This window comes from Brachycentrus maculatus, unplaced genomic scaffold (assembly GCF_059751285.1).
Source record: "Brachycentrus maculatus isolate JH-2025_06_01 unplaced genomic scaffold, ASM5975128v1 h1tg000005l, whole genome shotgun sequence".
Classification (NCBI taxonomy): Eukaryota; Metazoa; Arthropoda; class Insecta; order Trichoptera; family Brachycentridae; genus Brachycentrus; species Brachycentrus maculatus.
The window spans coordinates 3,629,315-3,655,644 of NW_028280760.1; the positions used below are offsets into that span (position 1 = coordinate 3,629,315).

General features: G+C 29.3%; 1 protein-coding gene across 1 annotated transcript in view; it reads right to left on the reverse strand.

Annotated features, from left to right (window-relative positions):
- Positions 1-18,879, reverse strand: part of LOC148313877 (protein limb expression 1 homolog) — a 141,490-nt gene extending 122,611 nt beyond the window's left edge. Inside the window, exon 1 of the mRNA XM_088278194.1 lies at positions 18,583-18,879. The gene's annotated coding sequence lies outside the window, so the exon portion shown is untranslated. The remainder of the gene's footprint in view (positions 1-18,582) is intronic.
- Positions 18,880-26,330: the final 7,451 nt, after the last annotated feature.

Here is a 26,330-nt window from a genome sequence, read left to right on the forward strand (position 1 = left end):
TAATCATATATAATCTATTAACTTAATCATCACGACACTAACAACATTTTGAGTGTGTCCTAAAACTTTTTTTTCAAATCAGGATTATCTCTAATTAGGAATTATTTTGTATATACACCCCTGGACAAAAAAATTTACGAGTCCTCAAAAAAACTAAAATTGACACATAATAAATTATTCTTGATATTTAATTAGTTTTTTTTGTATTGTTTAACATATGTGATGACTACTCGTTACTTCAAGGTTAAAATGAAAGATCTTACTCATGAATTGTACTTAGAAATTGCCATTATATACCAGGTATCAGATTATCCGAACCTTAGAGACCCATAACGGTTCATTTATGGTCGAGTGTTTGTGATGGAGTAATAAAAGACATGTAATTTTTTTATTCATATTTAAGAAGAAGGTTCTAATCGCTTTATTTTAAATTAAGGTATTTTACATTTAAACATATTTATAACATTTAAAAATATTTAATACTTAGTGAATTCACCTTTATTTTTTATAACCTTTAAAATTCAATTATTTAACGAAGCGTAAAGCGAATCTTAAATTTCTGATGTTATTTCTTCTTCCTAAACTTGAATCAAGTTTTTTTTTTAATTCCTCAATGTTTTTTTATTTTTTTTCCCAACTTTTTTTTTCATAATCGCCCATAAATTTTCTATCGGGTTCAAATCAGGACTATTCCCGGGCCACGTCAACGATTTTAAGCCAATTTTATCCTTGTATTCAATGATCTGTAAGAAAAACAATAAATTATTCATCAAGTGGTCTACAAAGTGCATTAAAAAATAAATATTTGTACTCACAGTGCGGGCTCTATGGCACGGCGCCAAATCGTCCTGAAAAATCGGGTCCGCGGTATACTGCGTAATGTCCTCGATTGTTGGAATAAGATGGTTTTTCAGCACTTTTTTGTACTGGATGGCATTCATCGTACCCTGTATAAAATTTAGAGGTCCCAAACCGTACGCTGTCATGCACCCCCAAATCATGACGTAGGGTGAATGTTTAACGGTTCGAGGGACGCACGACGGATGGTATTTTTCCCCAAGATTTCGTCGAACTATCTTTATGCCGTCTGGACCAAAAAGGTTGAATTTTAATTCATCGGAGAAAATAACATTTTGCCAATCCTCCAAGGTCCAATTCTGGTGCTCCTTCGCCCAATCCAGTCTAGCCTTCTGCATTTTGTTCGTCAGTAATGGTTTCTTTGCGGGACTTCGTGCTTGGAAACCATGCTCCGACTGCCGCCTGAACACTGTTTTTACTGAAAATGTTGATTACTTAGTAGATTGCACCTCTGCGTGTATTTTAAGTGCCGTTAAAAATCGATCGCGCATAACAATTTTTTTTATTAAGCGATCATCTCGGGCAGATGTCGCGCGCCCCCATCCGCTTCCTTTTTTCCGTTCTATGGATTCAGTTTGTTGGAATTTTTTAAATAAAAACCTCACTGCACCTTCTGAATACCCAACTCGACGAGATATTTTACAATTAGATATGTTTTGTTGCGACAGTGTGATTATTTTGGATTTTATCGCTATCGACATTTGCTTTGCACTTTCCATGATTGTTGTGTTATGTTCCCTCAAACGCGGGTAAAACAAAATTGTTGAGACATTTTAAAATGTAAATATTGTAGAAAGGTGACACAAAGTGTCTTTAATTTATTGAACAAAAGAAAGAGGTATCGATAAAGGATTTCTTAGAAAAAGAGTTCAGTAAAGTCAAGGCGTGCGGTAGCAAGTAAACTCGTAAATTTTTTTGTCCTGCGGTGTAGATGAAGAAAAATATGTAAGTCAGGGCAATTACAGGGCTTGGTTAAGTAATCACTTTAAACACGTGTAATACACACTGATTCTCCCCATGATTGACATACACCAATTCTACCTATGATTGACGCGTGTGTAATGTGATCACCGAGCCTATGACAGTCGTAAGCCCTGTAAATATCCAGACTTCCATATTCGTCTTCATCTATATTGAGATGCCAAAAAAATCACTTCACTAGGTTCATATAAGTAAGCGTCCGGGAGTCTCAGTTTTTTTGTTGTTAAAATTACTGTTTAATGAATAAAAATTCTAGGCGAAAATACTCGCAAAATTTCTATAAACTTTTTGAAACCCCCGCGTATTACAAGTAATAGATAACTGCGCCCACGGGTGACTAGATCTACCGTGAGGCTTTTCGCAGATACTTTCAAAGCAGCAAGTTTTTTTTTTATAATGGGACGTCGACTAATTAGTTTGGGTAAATCAATTAATATTAATTATGCGGTGCCCACTGTCAAAAGTGAACGAGACACCTGCATTACGGTATAGAGATATTCGACACGAGTTTTATAATGTAAATAAAAATAATCATTATCATAACGTCAGGGTTCCGTGAATTAATTACCGGACAGCGTACGTCCATTAGGTAAACATGTTTTATTTAATTAAAACCGAATTTGTCTAAACCTTTCTCGGCTCCTATTTCGTAAGCACTTTGGTAAAATCATCAGGGCGCGTTCGTAAATGTTAAAATTATTTAAATTGCCGCACCCGGACATTAGGGCTTTTCTCTATGAGTCTAGGCACATTTAGACCATAGATAAATAAATGTTTAAAAATATAATAACTAAGCGATAGGTGCACGCAGTGGCGTGCACTGATTTTTAAAAGAAAGTTAGAGAAATAGGTTTATAATAAAAAAACGTAGAAAAAAAAAATTTAAGCCAGTGTTAAAACCGAATAATGTGTGTTTGTCACTAAGAAGTAAAACTTGAATTCGATTAAAGATACAAAAAGTATAAAGTATAATTAACTGTGAAGGATTATTAAGGATAATTACATTGACATCATATGATTAACAATCAAAATAACACTGCTTCGATACTATGCAGTGCCCTATACTACATTAGGTGCGTATAAGGGTAAGAATAAAAGGAAATTAAAGTCATATGAAAAATATGTTTTGAAAACGTTTTCTATTAATTATTTTCAAGAATTATTCAGATGTATATATAAAATGTGTTTCCTCATTTACCCTTAAGCTAAAAATACACATTATCTTTTTTTTCTTCAAATATGTACATAATATGTGGAATAATTTAACCCTTAATTTTGTACTGCAGTTCTTGCAATTTGTAGTTAAGTACATATGTTCATGAATGATTCATATGAATGATGGAAGTTTAACTTCCGAAACATGTAGTCTTTAATAAAACTCAAATGGTATAAAACAAGTGTTTTCTTTAATCATTGTAACATGTCTTACCACAAAGTTAATGCCGAAACAATAAATAAAGTATATTCATATTGTTAATTTGACAAAGTCACGAAACTTAGAAGGGTTCATTTCGAATTCAATTTTTAATTGGTTTTACTATTATTTCTTAAAATACTCTTTGACTAGTGTTTCGGTGCATTCTGCATCAATATCTAACACCGTATGTGGATGTTGAGAGGTATTAAGTTTAGATTGATACAGAATCTCCTTCATATTGTAGTTTAATATCCACCAAATCACTTTTTTACATTTTTTATCACATTGACGACATAACTGGAGAATTATGATTCACAACTTGGAGGTTGGAACAAATGTATATGGTAGGTAGAATGTAGTAATAAACTGAAAATCTCTTTTTGTTGACAAAACACTTTCGCAGAACTCCCTATGGCTTTATAGTTTTATAAGGTCGTTTTTCGCAGGTCGTTTTTACGACCGGTTTGACAATATTGTTCCTCTCCGACACTTTAATATCACGCTAACTTGAGCCTTAGGCTTTAATATTGCCTCGATAAAGATTCAAACGCAATTTTACGATCGAGTTTTTTCCCGGCAAGTTATTGTTGAAGTATGGGTTTATTTTTTTTCTGGTTTTAGCTATGTTTTTTACTATTGGTGTAATTTAGGTGGTGGAAGATGGTTGGTAATACGCGCTATTACTTTGACATTGGTTTACACAAATAATTATTACTAGGTAGCTATAAGTGAGTGAATGGTTTCTAGGAGAGATAAACCTAGAATGCGCTTGCCAGAATTTGGGGGTATGAAAAAAAATTATACCCAAAATACCATTTAATTTATTAAGCGGTATTTAAAGCAAAAAAATATTTATGTTAACTGTTACCAGAGTTAACAGAAAATAAAGTTGCATATCGATAATTATATTTTATTATATTTTATAATTAATTATATTTTATATCAGAGAAGTAGAACAAAATAATTATATTTTAATATGTATGACGTGTTACTAATATTCGAAATCTGTAAAAGTACTTATTTTAGGATATCTTTTACGCACATGTCCATCTTGTTTAAAGACAATGTCATATTATGGTATCCCTCCTACACATTTAATTATACATTTATCAACCCGTCAAAATAAATATAAAAAACCTACCATGCAAATTAATTTTGTGAAACGGAGCACAGAATAATTTAATTGTCAAATTAAAGGTTAGATAAATAAAAAATAAAAAAAAAACAGAATCGTGTAGGTGAGCCATTACCGCGAGAAGATAAGATGAACTGTTAACCTCATGACGCCTACAAGTTCAGTGGAGTTTATTTTAACCCTAGGATACCACACTGTCGTAAAAATTACGACGGCAAAATGACGATTCCTGGAAAAAACAATATTCGCGTCGTTCCCGTACCTACTATTCATAAACCCAAAGAATGTTACTATTACATACTTCTAAAGTGATAAAATATTGATTATCATATAAATTCATGTTTTTTTTCTTTATCGTATTTTTTACGAATATTTAGTAACAACGTAACTCGTAGGATAGTGCCTTGGCTTATGTTGAGACACCTATAATATATATAAATTTAAGTATTATATCGATTTATATATTGTATATTATAGGTGTCTGAATATAAGACAAGCCACTATCTTTTTTAAATGAAGGAAGATGGAAGTCTAAGCACCCCAGGGATTACTGAGATGGCTGGCTTTAGTGAACATTTTTTACACGCGTGTAACGTTCACCTCTTCTTCGCTTCTTGAACAATCACGCATTTCCTCATACATCCCCGCTGATTATCCCGACTCCTGACCTCGACCTTTTTCAAGTATTTTACATACTTGATCATGCCAAGTATTCCTCGATGTTTAACTCAAAAATATGCCATTTTGACTAATGATGCAGTATTATAAAGTTTTTAACGTTCTATAAACTGGCAAAATACACCAAGTAGTTTGAAATGTCATAAAAGGTTCATACCCTCATCCGCACCCCAATGGTGCATAGGGCACTGCATTATATAAACACAGTGTTATCTTCATCGTTAACACACGAAGGAAAGGTGATCAGCCCTCCGCTTCAGGTACCAGTCCAGGATAATATTCAATAAATATTAGAGTGAAAAATCACTTATATTTATTTGACCCCCCTGGGAATCGAACCCGGGACCTCCAGAACGGTAGCCGAGCGTGCTGACCATCACACTGCGGAGGCAGACGGAGGGTATTTCAGCAGGCTAAAAGCTTTAAATAACAGGGAATATTCAAAGAGGGATTTTAGAGTTAACGTTTTTGCCATTATACTATTATATATAAAATTGATAAAACTTGTAAGAAATCAAAATTAAATTTAGTACAGAAAGTACAGATAAATAGTTTGCGTCGCATGAATATGTCTTCTTCTTTTTCTTCATGGTGTAGACCTTGTGGCCTGTTTTCAAACGGAATTAGCCTCCTGCGATGTCGATTCCCAGCTATCGACCCATCTCTTTGGTGGTCTGCCCGGGAGTCGTCTACTATGAAGTTGACCGTACAGTGCGATATAATCAATCACATTTTTAAAGTAAGCAATAACTTAATAACAATAATTTGTCCGCCTCCGTAGTGTAATGGTCAGCACGCTCAGCTACCGTTTTGGAGGACCCGGGTTCGATTCCCAAGGGGGGTCAAAATAAATATGAGTGATTCTTTCACTGTAATATTTATTCAATATTACCCTGGACTGGTACCTGAAGCGGAGGGTTGATCACCTTTCCTTCATGTGTAAACGATCAAGATAACACTGCGTTTATATGACGCAGTACCCTATGCACCATTGGGGTGCGGATAAGGGTTTTATTATTATTATTATTAAGCAATAACTTTACATACCGTTGAACGAGAAATGTTAAATGGATGAATCACAAGATATTTTTATTTTATCAGGGCTTACCGGAGTGAGGCTACCCGATTTCACATTGCAATTATTTTTTATAGCCTCGTACTAAGCGGAACATAAACATTAAATATATGTTACAATTATTTATGTTTTCAGTAATTACATTTGAATAACATCAAAAATTGGAGACGCGTTGATTTACGATTAAGATCATAGAACAAACTATGTATGCATAGGGTGTTTTTTTATTGGTTTGGTTTTTAATGTGGCAACATTGTTTCTACAGACTATCAATGAGACAGTTGACGGTCGACTTGCAGTCAGTACGTTTTGCAATTTCACCATGAATAGACTGGATGACCATTACGCGCGTCGTAGGTTCGGCGAATGGCCCGAAAATAATATTCAACTTGATCCGTATTTTCAACGCAAAATTTTGTTCACCGATGTGCCACATTTTTAGTTAAATGGCTATGTAAATAAGTAGAATTTCCAAATTCGGAGTGGAAAAAACCCAGAAGCCTTGTCGAGACGCCCTTACATCCATTTAAAGTCACTTTGGTGTGCTTCATGGGCAGGTGACATCATTGGCCTATCTTTTTTAAAGACGATGCCGGCCAGAATGTTACGGTCAATGGATAGCGCTACATAACTATGCTTACTGACTTGTTCGTACCTCAGTTGAATGACATTGATGTGACAGAGCTGTGGTTTCAATAAGATGGCGCAACATGCCACACGGCGGGTACCACCATAAATTTATTTCGGAAAATTAGAATTTGTATACCTCTAAAAAAACACCCTATATGTATAATGTTTATTATAAAATAAAGGTAGGACTTTGGTTAGCTAATAAATATAACATGATGTAACGCATGACACACCAAATTATTACATTATAATCGGATTTAAATATGCACATAAAAAGTTTCCCAAGTTCAAAGACCTAATTGAAAATAACCGATATGGAAAATATTAAATCTGTAGATTGAGATGTTTATTTTGTATAAAAAATAATTTTGTAAAGGAAATGTCACATACTTTGTTTCATCTGTATAATTAAAATATTTATTTAATCAATAACTCACTTCTCCTTACGGTATTCTTCAGACAGATATGCAATTTTGTCACAGCTTTCATAACTTATAACACAATTCATTTTAAAATTAACATATTAGAAATGTTGCTATTTGAAATCTCAAAATAAATAAAGAAAAATATGGAGGTCTGGGGATTTACTGGGTATACGACTTGTTATAGGCTGGTTATATGATCACTTTATACACGTGTAACATTTACCTTTATACCCATGATTGACAACCAAACCACTCAAATTTTGGAAGTCATACATGTATGATCAATCTCATGACGTTCCGTAGTTGAGTACACAACAGGCGTCTATGAATAGATTTAGAAAGCTTTGATTTATCAGGGACTTGATCACTTAATAAATGCAAAAATTAAATAATGAAAATTCCACCCAGATTACTACAATGCACTACGCATTATTCTAAAATTAATTTAATACCGATTATTGCTACTACTGACCTGATCATTCAAGAATGCAGAAATTGAATAATGATAATTCCACCCAGGTAACTACAATGCACTACGCATTATTCTAAAATTAATTTAATACCGATTATTGCTACTACTGACCTGGCTACTCATGAATGCAGAAATTGAATAATGATAATTCCACCCAGGTAACTACAATGCACTACGCATTATTCTAAAATGAATTGTATAACGATTTTTACGACTCCTGACCTGATCATTCATAAATGCAGAAATTGAATAATGATAATTTCACTCAGGTAACTACAATTCACTACGCATTATTCTAAAATTAATTGCATGCCGATTATTACGACTCCTGACCAGACTACTCATAATGCAGATATTGAAAAATGATAACTCCACCCTTCTTACTACAATGCACCATGCATTATTTTATAATTAATTGAATAAACATTGCGATGTATAGAAAAGCTCGACGTCATGTACATCGCAACGTTCCCAACATGTGTTCCGTGGTATATAGCCGCATTCCTGCCATTTGTTTTGCTCGATCATATTTCGCAATGATAAATCTAATTGTCCACTAAAGCGATCCATCACCCTGTTCAGCACTGTTCGTTTGCAAATGTCAAAGGTCAACCACCTCATGGGAGAACATAGAGACATACGTCATCGCTGATTCATCCTGCGAGGAGCAGACATGTCGCTGTTAATTGAAAGTAAATTAAACGGACACTCGTTTGAGTATGTCCGAATCTTTGTACACAAATCTTGGTTTGTCCACTTAGGAGGTATTTAAAAAAATCTTCTTCTAATTCTGTTTTTTTATGTTTTTTTTTAAATTCTGTATTTTTTATGTACAGTTGATTTTTTTTTATAATTTAATTTCATTTTCTAAACGTTTTTACTTACAATCTTAAAATTAAAAACGCAATTCTCTCCAATAAAGAGACTGAGCTCTTGTGCTTAGAGAGGGACTTACACTTGTTAGTTATGTTTGTTGGTTATACAGTTTATTTTTTATATTACAATTTTTTTTCTTTTTTAGATTTACATATATAAAATTCATTTCACTTATTTTTTAGCATTTCAAAGTCTTCAACTTTTTTATGGAAGGTTTTTGAAGTTCTTAGTTCCCAAATATTTAAAGTTCTGTTGGAATTGTTTGTATTGCATTTTGGCCTTGTACCTAATAAGCATAGTAAATAATAAATGCATGTTTATTGCATTTATTATTTACCTTGCTAATATGCACAAGGTTTATATATCATTTAGTGGATTTTAGTTTCTTCTAACGTGAAGCGAATAATGTAATAAAATATTCTCATTGTTAAATTAAAATTATTGAATAATATAAAAAAATCACAACATTTTGAGTGTGTCCAAATACTTAAATAATAAATAATATAAAATCTGGATTATCTCCAATTAAAGGAGTTATATTTATTATTTTTTGACATCTCATCAAAGATGATGAAGAATATGGAAGTCTGGGCATTTACGGGGCTGACGACCGTCAAAGGCTGGTTTTAGTGATTATTTACCTTGCTTATCATGTACAAGGTTTATAGATCATTTAGTTGATTTTTGTTTCTTCTAACGTCAAGCGAATAATGAAATAAAATTGTCTCATTATAAAATTAAAAATATTGAATGATATTAAAAATGATAATTTCCAGTTTTCCCGTAAGGATTTTGCTAACAGTACCAACTCGCATGTGTCAAGTTCGTGATATGATCTTAGCATTGAGGAATATGGTACCACCCGAAATAAACCGTGTGTATTACTTATGGGGACACATCAGATAAGAAGGCCCATTTCGGATTTATCATTTGCTCCCGTGGTGTTTATCAAGATGATGCGAGATAGGTCATGAATAAAGTTCATACTCGTATTTTTGATATTTATTATTCAAAAATTCATTTTATTTTCGCCACGACTTACCGGAAATCATAAACCAGCGTGCTTGAAGCCTCAAATTTATAGTCTTCTGAGTATTTAAATGCCGCGAATATGATAATATTGACCATACATTTGTCTTCATTACCGGCTTGGGTGACGCTAATGAACGCTTCATAGTCTTGCATTTCTGTGAATGTTGACTAACTAACTAACCATCAAGCTTCTTCTACGCAGAGGTGGCAGAGAGAATAGAACGCCACACCACTGTGCCTTTGCAAACAATCTTCGTCTTACACACCGATTATTACAACTCCTGACCTGACCACATTCAAGTATTTGAAATACACATTTGATTATGCCAAGTCAGTCAATTCCTCGGTTCATGTCATTTCCTTGGTCTTCCTCTGCTTCTATTTCAAACTACATTCGGCTCATTTTGTATGGCTGTTCTTTTCTCAATCCCACGTGTCCAAACCATTTCAACACACCTTTCTTAATTTTATCGATAATGCAAATCTGAGCCTTGCATTATTTCCTAATTTTATCATTCGAACATCTATCAAACATTCTTTTGCTGCTCATTCGTCTGACAGATCGTATTTCGACTACATTCTGTCTACTTTAATCCTTCTTTTGCCATCTTCATTTCCATACATTAGTGTTGGATACATACATTAGTACCAGGAGTCCGTTATATACTGCCAGTTGAATTTTCACTGGCATGTATATTGTATCTAGAAAATGTACTATATCTCAGCAAAAGTGGCATATTTAAAACTTAATATTTACCCGCTACAGGGCAGAAAGTGTTGTTTTTGTATTTTGAAGAATAGGTAATGATTTTTTTTTTAAATTTACTAAATATTTTTCAATTGGAGAAAAAACATTTAGGTTTGACCTAAAAAGATCTGTTGCACAGAAAAAAGTTCAATAAGTGGCTCGATATTAAATTGTAATACATTTATTTTTATTTTTAAACTTTAAAAACAATCTCCTGAAAAATCAAGTTCTTTGATATATGACGTTGTATATATTTGTATATGATATTGAGCGACACGTTCATTATTAGTGTGAATTGTGTAGCTATAAAATTGGTCCAAGTTTTGATAGTTGCTAGGCACTGTACATACGGGTTGGCCTTTACGCAGATTTCAGCTGAGCACTGTTAGTTTTATCTTCGCCAATTTATTTGATACAGCTATATTCGACGAACTATTCCAACTGTTTCCGATAGTTAGCCTCCATTTCGTACATTCACAGGCTCGACGTACCCAGTACTTAGTACAAATATCAACTTCCGTCATAGGTGTAATACTTATTCGTTTACCTTCTATTAAATATAATTAATAAATTAATTCACTGAATTTTTTGTACGGAATAAACTATTTACTTAGGCGGGCTTATTGCTAAGAAGTAATATATTCCAACTAATTTAAGATAGACTATTGGTACTGATAAAAACATGAATCTTATTTATCCGTTTAAAGTAAGTGGACAGATAATTTACTTCTTCTAACGCTTATCCCTAACAAATGGTGCATAGGGCACTGCTTCGCGTCGACTCCTAAGTAGAAAATCTTAGAATCTCATAACAAGGATTTGGACACACTCAAAATGTTGTGAATAAAATAACTGGCCTTCATTTTCATGTTGAAAATTATGTTGTCTGACGTCTCCTAGTGTGTGAAGTTATTTTTTTTATATAAAGAGAAATATTTGTGTTTTTATTGTTAACACAAATATTTCAATTTCATACTATTTCTGTGAGCCTAGGCAGCTCAGCATTAGAAAAAGGTATCAAATTGTGGTAATGTGGGTTCGAACCGAGAAACTCTGACTCAAGAGTCCGCGACACTAACCACGGGACCACAGCCCTAAATAAAAAGCTTTCTCAAGTCAACCATAGACTCGGCCGAGAACTCAGATGTGGAAGAACCTGTCAGTTATACGATTAATATACACGCATATGTACATATATATTCCAAATAGTTTTGGAGTTTTAAGAGAAATCTAGGTACCTATCTCCATTTAGAACCATAGATGCTGCTGAGAAATCACACATGGAACGACGTGTGAATTATATGATATTTGCGTTCGAAAAATTTTTGAAGTGTGGTTATCAATCATGGACAGACTGGCAAATGTCACGCTGTATAAAATGACCTCTTTAACCAGTATATGACAGGTCTAAAGCCCTGTAAATACCAACAAAAAATATTCTTCTTCATATTTGTTGATATATCAATTAAAAGCTATTTTAGTTCAGTGCTAGGTGGTACATGATTTTTATCATATAAAAAAAATAGGAATTATTAAAAAAGAAGGTGGTATAATGATAAAAAGTCACTTAATTTATAATACATTTAAAATACTGTTTTTTAACAATGAATTTAAAATAAATATAAGCAAAGTGCTCTGAATTTTAATAGCAATCAAGTATGTGTATGTGAAACGTCTATGACAAAGGGCACTTTTTCATCTAACATCATATAAAAATATGCAATTAGTATTGTTGGATGAATCGTAATTTTTAAATTTCACATGGCATGAATGTGGAAATTGTAATAATATGGAGAAATTTTGATGGAAGAACGCGAATAATGAATTAAGAACTGGTACTGACATCGTGGGAAAATGTGTATATATTAAGCACACACCGCAATTAAACATTGTAATACATGTTTTGTTATAATTTATTTATTTTCTTAAGTAATACTGGGTCCCTTTTATCATTCACTTTGTGTAATACCACTTAAAATAACACTACTTCATGACCACCGATTCATTGTCATTCCATCCTCAGGTCAATACTAAAGACTAGACTAGTAGACTAAAGTGAAATTGTTATGGTCTGCATTTTTTAAAAATCTTTGAAAGAGAGAAAAAAGTTAAAGTAATGAGAAAACTCAGTGAGGGCAAATCACCATCATCTGTAATTCGTTATTATGTGTATGATGATAATAAAAATACGATTATTTACACACATACAAATATATATATATATATATATATATATATATATATATATATATATATATATATATATATATATATATATATATATATATATATATATATATATATATATATATATATATATATATATATATATATATATATATATATATATATATATATATATATATATATATATATATATATATATATATATATATATATATATATATATATATATATATATATATATATATATATATATATATATATATATATATATATATATATATATATATATATATATATATATATATATATATATATATATATATATATATATATATATATATATATATATATATATATATATATATATATATATATATATATATATATATATATATAACGTGGTAATATTTTTCTTTGTAAATTGGGTGTAAATAATATGTAAAGTGGGTGTATAATAATAAAATAAACAATGTATTGCTTTGTAATTAAAGAAACGACAAGAAAAGTTTATTCTCAATTAATCTTTACAATAATTTTTATATCTATCTGATTCTGACGGTTAATAATATTATATTTTTTCTATCGGATCTCTTTTGTTTAATTCTGTGCGACGCATGCGACATCTGGTGGTAGAACTGTTTTATGTAGGTACTATTTGTAAGTACTTAATAAAATGTATAGGTAGGTACCTAGTTATATATATATATATATATATATATATATATATATATATATATATATATATATATATATATATATATATATATATATATAAATATATATATAGTTTATTACGGTATTATTTAAAATATATTTCATGAGGAACAAATTGACATAGTTTTAAAAGATCTTTTAAGCACTTTAAAAAAATCTGATCGCTAAAAAACCCTTGTTAAATAAATAATAAAAAATTCTGCAGTTCTTGAGACGATCTAATGCATGTTTTTTTGCATCTCGCGTTTTATTTATTTAATATTTTTATATTTGTACACGTTATTTGGTAGACACTACGTTTAAACATAATGATTTTAATGCTGATTAAATCACCATTAATTAGTTAATAATAAAGTTTTATTTTCGAAATTAAAAAAAGTTTTCCCATCATAATTGATCTTAAAATGTAAAGTTGAATCAATAAACCAAATCACGGTAATTACAAACTAAATTAATTTACTTTTCATATCTTTTAAGATCTCTTTTTAAAGCTTAACTGTGTCTTTAATGGCCGATGAAATTATTATTTGAGGGCATTATCTTGTAAATATTCGCAGTTCGAAATTAAATTTTATTTACATTAATTTTCAGAACGCCGGCGTTAATGTTGCCAAAAGTAAAATTTTATGGTATTTAGACGATTCGGAGGTATAAGAAGAAGTAAAAGTGATCAAATTAGAAATGTATATCACAAAAAGATGATTCGGTTCGCGGAACTATGAATATTTAAATTTAATTTTCTTGATTTAAATACCGGAGGCAAACTTTATCGTTTAAAAGTCAGATTTGAAAACACATATTTTGAGATAATTATCAAGATTCGGAATTCAAGTATAATATAGAAATTATGTGAGAGAAAATTATAATTTTGCTGGTAATATTATCTCCTAAATAATATATATGTATGTGAACAAATTCGGAATGAATCTCACCTGTGTTCAAATAGAATAAGAAAAATAAATAATTCACCAATCTGTCAACTGATGACGCTAAATTCAGACACATTTCTAAACGTATCAAAAATCGTACCGACATGTGAAAGGTTCTTGGACTATTTCATATATACAGGTTTTTAATAATTAATGCAATATGGATGTTCAATAATGGGTAGAATAGTGAACGTTACACAAGTGTGTAAAGTGATCGCTTTAGCCAGCCAAATGCCAGGTCGTAAGCCCTGGGATGCTCAGACTTCCGCCTTCTTTCATATAAAGAGAAACGATAGATGTTTCACATTTCACAAATGTTTCACAAATGTTTCACAAATGTTTCTCAAATGTTTCACAAATGTTTCACAAATGAAAATCCTTTACTTTTAAAGCTTGTCTGCAAGTAGGATAGCAGGAATATGGAAGGTTAACTAACTAACTAACTAACTAACCATCACGCTGCTTCCCCGCAGTAGTAGGCAGAGAGAATAGAGCGCCACACCACTCTGTCCTTGCAAACATTCTTCGCCTCTTCCGCGTTCATGCATCTCCTCATACATACCCGCCGATTGTTACGACTCCGAACCTGACCACTTTCAAGTATTTGGCATACCTGATCGTGCTATGTTTTTCTCGGTCTTCCTCTGCTTCTTTTCCCATTAACATTCGCCTCCTAATATGGAAGGCTAATGTTTAAAAACAAGCAGACCAATTGAAAATTTAACTGTTTTATAAATCCCTATGGTAAATACCATATATTACGTAGATATTACCACAAAATGCTTACCGAATCAATTTTAAAAAAATATCTTTCTTAAACTTTTTTTGCTGTTCACAAGAATCGAACTCACGACGTCAGTTTCGCAGTCGAGCGTCTGCCTAACTACGCCACAGCGCTCGTTTAAATGAAGTATTAATATCGATTAATATTCATTTACAATCTCAACATATTATTATAAAGTTAATAAATAATATTAGTGTATGGATATGCAAATATATTTTAACCAATGGAAAATAAAAATATAGCCCTAATCATATTATATTAGATCATACATTTTGATATTTAATTATGTGATTCTAAAACATAATTATATTGTAATGTAAAACTCGTACATATTTACATAAATTATAGTCTCAATATAAAATTTTGCGTAGGATCTAAACCGTGATTAAATTATTCACTCGGGTCTCTTATCAATAACTCAATTTGAAAATGGAGATGACAGATTTCCAATCTATCCCCCGCAATTTAAGACAGCAGATAACGCTGATTAATGCGCAGTGGTTTTTTTCTCTTAATTTTTTTTTAATTGAAAAATAAAGGAGTTTGTTGGAGATGTTATTCTATTTTGTTATATTTTAAATTTTATTTCTTATCTTATATATGATATCAAAGCGCGAACCGTAAACTAGATTGATGCTGTATAATGCTCGTGTGTTTTGTGTATATATTCATTTTTTAATTTATTAACATGTGAAGGGGAAACTCACAAACATCCAATTCATTAAGTGATAAGTCGCGCGGGGCCTCAGACGTGACTCAACGTACAATATGTTTTTTAAATACATGTTGGAATTAGATTATTTTATAATATACATAATATATTTTCACAAAAATATTTTTATAAATTTTTCAGCCCTCTACCATTCAATAATTCTTTTTTTTTGAAAGCCACATATTTATTTTGAAGAAAAACTTATTTTTTAATAAATAAATGTTATTTAAATCAAAAATTCTATTACGTCAAATCTGAATTGGGTTTAAAGAAAATTAAGTTGCAATTTATCGTAAATTAGGCCTTAACATACAAGTGAGGTATGAAATCGGAAGTATGGTTTTTTACGGGCTTACGACCTGTCATTGGCAGGTTTAAATGACCACTTTATACACTTAGTAATATTCTATATGCTATCCATGATTCACACTCGCATGACTCCATATGCATATTTATTATTTTATGACATCTCATCAAAGATGAAGAAGAATATGGAAGTCTGGGCATTTACGGGGCTGACGACCGTCATAGACTGGTTTAAATGATCACTTTACACACTGTAACATTCACAAATTCTACCCATCATCGACAACCACACAACTAAAATTCTTGGAAGTTCTATATAATATATGAACCAATTTTGGAACTTTGTTTTTGAATCACTAGAACTTCACCAGATACATCTATTGGTGAGATGAAAAGAATATTTAAAAGAATATGGCATAATTATTACTTATTTCCTTTTAACAATTTATATTTAAAAAAAATCGATGTATTCATATAATTCGAATACGGGAATGTTATCAATTGGTAACCTTCAACGTTTTTAGTTCCAAGTTTTGGAGTAAAAAATACTATGGAATCTTATTTACATAATTAACAGTTGAATGGCCACGAAAGGTTGAAGAGAACCTTTGTCAATAGTAATGCTTTAAACTAATGCAATAGGCAGTGCTTTTAAAGCTTTATGTTCCGTTAGTGAAATGTTTTAAGTATTTAATATAATAAAATAACAACTAAATAGTTTTATTTTAAGTTTGACGTATTATTTCATAGGTCATATAACACTATCAAAAACTATATTATTTTACTTTTATATTTTTTTACAAAAATGTTAAACATTAGTATATGAATACTCGATTTTTCGATTTTGGTCGACTCAGGTGCACTTGTTAAATATTTTGTGTAGTTTTAAGTGTATAAATAGTGCTATGGTAGTAAGGGTAGTATTGTTTGTATGCTGTGGTAGTGATTGTCCTGACGAAGAGATGGGTATGTCTCGAAACCGGTAGACATAAAAATCTTTGTGAGTGGTTATATATACTAATATTACTAACATTTTTGTAAAAAATATAAAAGCAAAAAGGACTAACCACAAAGTAAATGCTTTAAATATTAATGATATTGAGTACATTATTTTATTCAATAGCTTTTCGTTGCACAGTATCAAAATAAGGATACATATTTTTTTGTTTAAATCAATTATTATTTCTGAAGTTTTCTCTTTGTTCATTTTTCGTGTCTATATTTTACTCCAATATCAAACTTTTATTTTGTTTAGGAGAATTATTTGTATTCTTATTTATATTTATTTTTGAAAAATATGGTCCCTGGAGTAAAAATCCATTTTAGTGGTATTTAATATTCTATTTTTTTCTTATAATTTTTATAGTAATAATAACAACTGATTTAATTAAGATAAAGTTATATATTATGCCAGAAAAAATATATTTCATTAAAATAACTAGTTATTAGAATAAATATATAGTTTAAAAAATTACAGTTTAAATGTAACTAATTATATTATCATTAAAGTAACCTAAAAACTAATCATTCAATTGATATTTAATGTATGTGCATAAAAATATAGTTTAAATTAAAATGCTATCTAAAAAATTAATAATAATTACGAGTACAAAAAACAATCTCGAAAGTAATGAATGAAACGTTATAAGTAGTCCTATACTTTTCACAGTACTCACTATAAATATAAATAAATAAGTATTACTCATTAAAAATGATTATAAGTGAAAAATAGTTTAAAAAATGTTTAAGTATAATATATTACAAAACAAGTACAAGAGCATTGCAAACTTTGTACTACAATTCGTCGTTGATTCAATATTTGCAATTTTAATACATAATTTTTGTTTGAATATCAAAACAGTTATTTCATAGAGTTTTTTTTTATATACGAGTATGGTGGCAAAAAATAGGAAATGATAAAATATCCGAGTAGGTAATCTAGAAATTTTAACTGTTGATTTAAAAAAACAAGGCTCATTAAAATATTTATTAAGATTAGTTAAACGATTGAACAGATAACTGAGATTCGTGATCCCAAGAATTTAATTATTTAATTAATTTATAAAACGAATAAATGAATATTTTTATCAAAATATTGAATATTTTTCAATAATTTTTTCTTATCGATTTGTTAAACAAAATTTAATCGTACTATGATAAATGTTTTTTTTTCTTGAAATCAATTTGATTAAATGTTTTAATTTCGTTGAATATGATACGTAATACTGTGTAAAATGAATGAATTAATATTATTGTATGAATATTGAACGTTATTCATTTATTATTTCTTTATCAATTTGTTTAATTTAGTGTTACATAGGTACCTAAAATTTCATTGTACTATGGTAAAAAAAAATTCTTGATACAAATTTTAATTAATGCTCTTATTTTGTTTGATATAACTCGAGATATTGTTTGGAATGAATGAATTAATATTTTTCTTTGAATTTTGGATATTTTTCTATAATTCTTTCTTTAATGATTATTGTTAAACTAAATGTTACATACATAGAATTTAATTGCAGTGGAACAATTTTTTTTCTTAACTTAAATTTGATTTAATGTTATAATTTTTATGTTGAATATGACACGAGATATGAAGTAAATATATTTTTTAACTCACCTCTAAGTCAGTAAACTCCTCACAGAGCTTTGAACGAAGCGATCGATGCACTGGATTAAAAACTTTCCTCTATATTATACAAGCTTTTACCACCGTAATGCACAAATTGTGAAAATAAACAAACAACTCGTCGGACGAAACTCGGCCTCCTCGACTGTCACATGCGATCTAGCGCGAACCGTCGAGCGGGCTGTGCTCCTCTTATTGTGTCGGGAGTCGGGAATCGGAGATAGTACTGCAGGGTGATGCGCGCGACACACGGTGATGACGTCCGTCCGCACGGCGAGCCTGCGGCGCACTGACGTTGCGGGCTGCCCGCACAGCCACCCGCCCTCTGGCGGTTGCTGCCCGATGCTAAGAGGAAAATCGAATATATATATATATATATATATATATATATATATATATATATATATATATATATATATATATATATATATATATATATATATATATATATATATATATATATATATATATATATATATATATATATATACATATATATATATATATATATATATATATATATATATATATATATATATATATATATATATATATATATATATATATATATATATATATATATATATATATATATATATATATATATATATATATATATATATATATATATATATATATATATATATATATATATATATATATATATATATATATATATATATATATATATATATATATATATATATATATATATATATATATATATATATATTTATATATATATATATATATATTTATATATATATATATAAATATATATATATATTTATATATATATATATATATATATATATATATATATATATATATATATATATATATATATATATATATATATATATATATATATATATATATATATATATATATATATTATATATATATATATATATATATATATATATATATATATATATATATATATATATATATATATATATATATATATATATATATATATACTTATATATATATATATATATATATATATATATATATATATATATATATATATATATATATATATATAAATATATAAATATATATATATATATACATGTATATATACTCGTATATATATATATTATAGATAACATTAAGAAGGGTGTGTTGTGGCGGTTTGGATATGTGGAACAAACGAGTAATGAAAGAAGGGTAAAAAAAAAATTGAGGCTAAAGTAGTTGAAAAGAAGAGCGGAGGAAGTCCGAGGAAAACTTGGCATAATCAGATATGTCAAAAACGGTCAAGTTAGGAGGGGAAATAATCTGCTTGTATGTATGTATGAGGAAATCCATGAATGTGGAAGAGGCGAAGAATGTTTGCAAAGACAGAGTGGTGTGACTTGATCAAGTCAACTTTTTAAAATGCTTCCATATTCTTCTTCATCTTTGTTGAGTTAACTATAAAAACTCCAGAATTTGAGAACAAATTTTAGGAAACCCTCAAAATATTATGAACATTAAATTTGTGTTCACCCCCGTATCCTTAAAGAACTTAAAAATATTTATTTACTATTCAAATAATTGAAAATGGAAATTGTATCTTGTCAGAAATTTTATTTTCCAAAATAAATTATTAACAGTAAAACAATTTAAACTATGTAAGTATGTTTATTATTCGTAACTAGGGTTTTCGTAAGTACCATGCGTTGATGTCTCTGCCATACTCTTTTGTAAAACACGTGTCGTCGCTTTGTAGTAATACGGTTTCATTGGTTGTTTTACTATTTACTGAAAAATTAATATCCAAAATCATTTATGTATAAAAATAGACAATATTTACTTATAAAAAATGTATTCCTTTGTTAATTTTTTTTAATCTCTTAAATTTGTACACCGATTGCTTTGAAATTTTGTCATAACGTTGAATTCGGATATGCGAGTTTGATATAGGTACCACATTTTGTCACCCGAAAGATGTTGGTACATGTGAAAGGTAAATTTGCTTTTACTGCAATGGCAGCGTCATCTGTTAAACGTTAAAGCAATTTGTACAATACAGCTCATGGTGAACAACGGCGGACTATATTTATATTTCAAAGCGGTCATGTCAGGAGTGGGTATGAGAGACGTCTAACCCTCAGCATAGCCAAATGTGTTCTGATTTGAACGCTCGAGATCTCGGCCTTATTTTTTTAAAAAGTGTTATTGCATAATTTAGTATTGTGCTAATGCAACAATGTTAGACAATAACACACATCGCTCACTCCTTTCAACAACGTCATATATCAAAAAACTTGATTTTTCAGGAGAACGTTTTTAAAGTTTAAAAATATAATACAATGTATTAAAAATAAGTATCAAGCCACTTATTGAACTTTTTACTATGTAACAGATTTTTTTTAGGTAAAACCAGAAGGTTTTTTTTCTATTTAGTATATTAAAAAAAAAAAAAACAATACCTTTTCTTCAAAATTCAAAAACAACTCTTTCTACCCTGTAGCGGGTAAATATAAAGTTATAAATATGCCGCTTTTGGTGGGATATAGTACATTTTATGGACATTCCGAAATCATTCACAGCTAAAAATTGACGATTGTTGATTTATGACGTTGTTGAAAGGAGTGAACGACATGTTTAATCTGTTTATTTTTGAGTTCATTGCACTTGTTCTGAGGGATGCAAACGGGATGAAAATAAGATCAACTGTATAAATAGAAAAACCGCCCAGAAGTTCTGACGGTCGATTGCATTCCAAAATAACAACAAGGGACGTCGCTTGTGTTAATAAGAAATAAGACCGCTCCAACTGTTCCAACATTTGATGTTTGTCCGTCAGCATTCTTATATAAATATTTCTCAAGATTACGAAATAATATCCGATTGTAAAGAAAGCTGGGCGGATGAAGTGTGTAAGTTTTCTCAGATTTTAAGGTACTCAAAATGAGTAAATAATTACGTTTTTAAATATATATATATATATATATATATATATATATATATATATATATATATATATATATATATATATATATATATATATATATATATATATATATATATATATATATATATATATATATATATATATATATATATATATATATATATATATATATATATATATATATATATATATATATATATATATATATATATATATATATATATATATATATATATATATATATATATATATATATATATATATATACAATCAATTTGATAATGTCGAATAATTAAAATGGTTATTCTATAAATATCTGGTATAATAAATCTATAATAGATGTATAAAACGTAAAAATAACTGGAAAAGCGGAAAAATTTATATTTGTAAATAATTATTTGGACACACTCAAAATGTGAATAAAATAATATGCTCGAATTAAAAGGCGCATTACAATTGGAAGTCATGTTTTCAGGTGTCTTCCAGTATGTAAACGAATCTGTATTGGATCATGCATACATCAAGATAAAAAAAAGTCCCTGCTAAATTCTTAAACCAACCATAGATGGCTCCTGTGAACTCAAAAATTAATGTCTTGAAATTTATGATATTTATTTAAGTTACAAAAAATCATGGGTGGTGATTCACCAGAATGGTGAATGCTACACGTGCGTAAAGTGATCAGTTAACCTGCCTGTAAATACGCATACTCTTCTCCCATATTCTTCTTCAGCTATGTTAAAATGGCTAAATGTCATAAAACTCCCTTATTTGTTGTCAATTGTAACAATAACGCCAAATAATATTCTCTGTTAATTATTTTTTTAAGAAAATTGGTGAGCAAAATATCGTGTGCATCCTAAAGTACGAAGGCGAGATAGATATCTTGCCAACAGACATTTAAGTTTTCAGTTGCTTTAGGCGGCTTTCATCTGTTAGCGTCTACTCAGATAAATGTCGATGTGATACTGGAGTATAGTGATGTATCCATGATTCATCCATTGTCTCATACCGCATAAAATATCATTTTTATTGCCTTGAAACAGTTCCATATTGAAGTCTGTTTTGAACCAGTGTGAGGCGCAGTACACACTTTGAACAAACTTTCTCGTTGATGCGAAATGATGAATATACTGCCTTAACCCTTTCCGATCCATAAAAAGAAATATTCCAGGTCCACGATAAATTTTCAGCATTACGGGGTTAAACAATACATCCAAGTTTTTTTTAAATTAAACTACACTTGTGTTAAAAATTTATTTTTATTTTGAATGAATACAATCTTATCTCTTATTTTTACATTTTACACTAAATACGAGTGAGAAAAAAATATGTTTGCCTATATTTTAACACTAAACTGATGAAGAAAAAAATGTCGAATGACATTCGACATAGGAACGGAAAGGGTTAAAATCAAAATAAATATAATCGTAAAGAGCATAAAAATAATGTTTACTTCATTATATATATATTTTTTTATATATTATTATTTTATGATATAAGAATGTGTATGCAATATTTTATGTCGCATTAAGACTGCTTTTAAACACATTTCAGAATTATACATATTTTTTTTTTTAAATATCAAGTAATACATATTTTTATTAGCATATATTGATTTTGGTGAAAATCTTTATTGTGACTTAAATTTTCATTAAAAATATCACTTCAAGTTTCAAAATAGAACTTTAAAATATACGCATACTTTGATTAGTAAATATTTTTACAAATTTATGTATGTAGAAATTTTGATTCAGTATTATGATGAATATCGTTCGTATTTGATCACGTGAAGAGAAAAAAATCATAACAACACCTGTGTAAGTAAAAAAAAGTTGTTTCTGTAACACTTCCTGCCATCTAACATAATTTTATACATCTCTTTAAGGTTCAAACTTCGACTTGCATCTCTAGTTTGTTTATTTTATACAGAAAGATTAATAAACAAAATACAAAATCATTTTTATTTGTTTATCCATTTTACTTCTAATCCTTCCAACCCTCGTAAGTAGTCGATGGTGCATAAGGCACTGTATAGTATTGACGCAGTCTTATCTTGATCAATAATTGCACGAAGACAAGGTGTTTAGTCCTGCGCTTCCTGTACCAGTCCAGAATGATATTAAATAAATATGACAATGAAAATCAACTATATATTTTTTTTAAATAGATTTTTGGAATACCTACTTATTATGAAAGACAGGCATAAAACTTTTAATTTTTTTATTAATGTTTGTAAAAGCGTGAATAAAATAATAATCGATTTTTTTTAATTTTGGTTAAGTATAGTGAAATACCATTTTAATATTTTATTATTTATGTATTAGTTTATCTTTATTTTATTATATAAAAAACAATTAAATGAAAAAGTATTTGTAAAAATTATCTGATTGAATACGTTATCAAATTTCGTTGATGTTTATTAATATTATATATAAACATACACGCTGTTGAAATGCGCTCTCTCTGACAAATGTGTGGAAAATCATTGTATGACAGAATTAACAAAGAAGATATAAGAAAAGAATGTAAGGCTGAACGAGGAATAATTGAATAGATTAGGAAGAGTTCTTTACGGTGGTATGGACATGTAAAGCGAATGGATAACGAGAGAATGACTAAGAAAATATGTGGCGAATGTGAGAGGGAAAACAGAATGAGGACAACCGAAAAAGACTTGACACGATCGGATCAATCAGAAAGGCATGTTGACTAGATGTATAGATGTAAAGAAGGCAAGGAGAGTATGTCAGGACAGAAGAATGTGGCGTTTCATCCTCTCTGCCTACCTCTGTGGGGAAACGGCGTGATGGTAGTAGTAGTAGTAGAAGTAGTAGTAGAAGTAGTAGTAACATACAGTTTGTTTATTTTAAGCAAGTAAAGTTCTGAAACGATTAGTACATATGAAATCATATCAGGTTATATTTTTAAAGTGACCAATCAAGAAAATATTTCAAACGTGACCACTTCCCTTACTGTAGGACAGCAGCTCTCAAGTTTTCTGGTGACGGAATCCTTTTTAAGCAGTAAATATTTATGAAACCCTAAAATATGCAAAACCTGGTTTTATATTATGGATTAATTTTTAAAATCAGACTCAGATTTTTTAGTTAACTTGTTTCAATGATTAAAGAAAACACTTGTTTTTTACCACTTGAGTTTTATTATAGACCACATGTTTCAGAAGTTAAACTTCACATCATTCAGGTCTGTATAATAACATTGTAATAATATTGTATGTTAATACAATATTATTACATTTATTGTATGTTACTCAAGTGGTAAAAAACAAGTGTTTTCTTTAATCATTGTAACATGTCTTACCACAAAGTTAATGCCGAACCAAAAATAAAATAACTTGTTTCAAAGTTTGAAAATGCCATAACTAGGCGAAACAATTGTCACAATATTAATTTTTATGTGTTTTTGTTAATAAAATACAACTTAATAGATTCAAAAATCTGTGTTTGATTTAAAAATGAATACATAAATTAAAACGGAGTTCTACAAATTTAACGCCAAATCAATAAATAAATACCTGGTTGTTTGTTCAATGTTTGATTATAATCATTTCATGAAAATCATATGAAAATATGTGAATATTCACAACTGATTTGTACAAGAGTACACATACGAAACAACACACAAAATAATACAATACACAAATCAATACTGTATTGATTCCGCTGTTAATTGATTTATTTGTTAATATTCTTCATTATACACATAATTACAAATTACAATAATATGAACTGAGATTTTTTTATGTCGAAGGCACATTTTGCAGTATTATTTATAAATTATTATGAAAGAACATGCAATAATATATGTGACATGGCCGAATGATAAAATGTATTTCGGACCAACTTACTTCTATTATATATTTATGAAAAGCTATTTTATATTTTTAACGGCTTGACGGATAATGGAAGCAGTTGTACTTTACCGCTTTTATGTTAGGATTGTTTTAGCATCTATATTTGTATTTTTATTTGAATATCATAAGTTATAATTTATTCATATTAATTGATAACATTGTTTTCATTTTATGAGAGGTTTTAAGTTATTTAAATTTTTAGTTTTTAATGACTCTTGAAAATAACAGAGGAAATAATTATTACTAACTCAAATGCTTTAACGATGACTCAACAAGTGCATTCTTATCACAAAATAAAAGCATTTAAAGTCATATACATTAAGAGAGATATTAACATATTTACAATTTTAAAAGTTTTTTTTTGTATTTTTTCTGCACTAAACTGAACTGAATTAAAAAAATTAAAATGAAATATCGGATTATTACAAAACCTTCGTTAGGTAGGTATAGTTACATAAAAGAGTGAACATCATAATAGTAGATTTGTTTTATAAAAGATTGAATTATGTATTAATATTGCATAATATAACCTTAATTTTGCAAAACCTACGTAAGGCACACATAAAAGAGATACCCCCGTATGATGAGATGTTAAAAAATAGTATGAAAATAACTGTAGTTGGAGATAATCCAGATTTGTGAACAAGTATTTGGACACACTCAAAGTGTTGTAATCTTGATTTATGTATTGGATTATTATTAAACTTAACTAAGCACGCATAATAGAGACATCACCGGAGACATAAATACCTCGGATCGGTTCTCATAGAATGAATTTCAACAAAATATGAAACACAATCAGTAACATAATACAATCGCAATAAAAAGGTCGTAAAGTCATTTTATTATTTCTTTTACAGTCTGGCCATTGAACGGGTAACCTTAAAACGTATTCCCACGGGGATTAAGGTAAAACAATATCCCACCAAGATGATGGAAACGTTCGTTAAGTTT